This window comes from Bison bison, unplaced genomic scaffold (assembly GCF_000754665.1).
Source record: "Bison bison bison isolate TAMUID 2011002044 unplaced genomic scaffold, Bison_UMD1.0 scf7180017864359, whole genome shotgun sequence".
NCBI lineage: Eukaryota > Metazoa > Chordata > Mammalia > Artiodactyla > Bovidae > Bison > Bison bison.
In genome coordinates this window covers 81,564-82,221 of record NW_011494931.1, presented here as the reverse complement: position 1 = coordinate 82,221, position 658 = coordinate 81,564, and positions in this window count along the sequence as shown.

The window sequence follows — 658 nt, the reverse complement described above, 5'->3', positions numbered from 1 at the left end:
ATTCCTCTTGTCTCCCTTAGAGATGCCTTTTTTTTTCTCCCACGACTTAGATGACCACCGCTCTGCAGCTGCCTCTGAAATCTAGGACTCCAACCAATCACGTTGCTCCTGGCATCCATTCCCATCAGCACACAGATATAATTCCCTCTTTGCTCTTTGCCCTCTGCCTCTGTGGCATGGTTCACTGCAGTGCTAAGCATTTTTCCATGACATCCAAAGTGAGAAGAGCCAGATAAAACCAGGCTCAACATTTAGCTCTGCCACACACTTCCTGTCTGACCTGGACAAGTTTCCTATACAGTCTGAACTCCCATTTACAGAACCAAAAATAATAACTCATTGTTGCCTTGCATGGTTGTTGTGAAAATTAAAAGCATTGATGATCATCACCTGGCCCATAATAATTATTTCTTATGTTTTAGCTGTTATTATTAATGTACCCAGTGAATGTTTTATTCCCTGGCTTTATTCCCTGGTGGCTCAGTGTTAAAGAAACCACCTGCCAATGCAGGGGACGCAGGTTTGACCCCTAGGTCAAGAACGTTCCCTGGAGGAGGAAATGGCAACCCACTCCAGTATTCTTGCCTGGAGAATCCCATGGACAGAGGAGCCTGGTGGGCTACAGTCCATGGGGTCACAAAGAGTTGGAAATGACTGA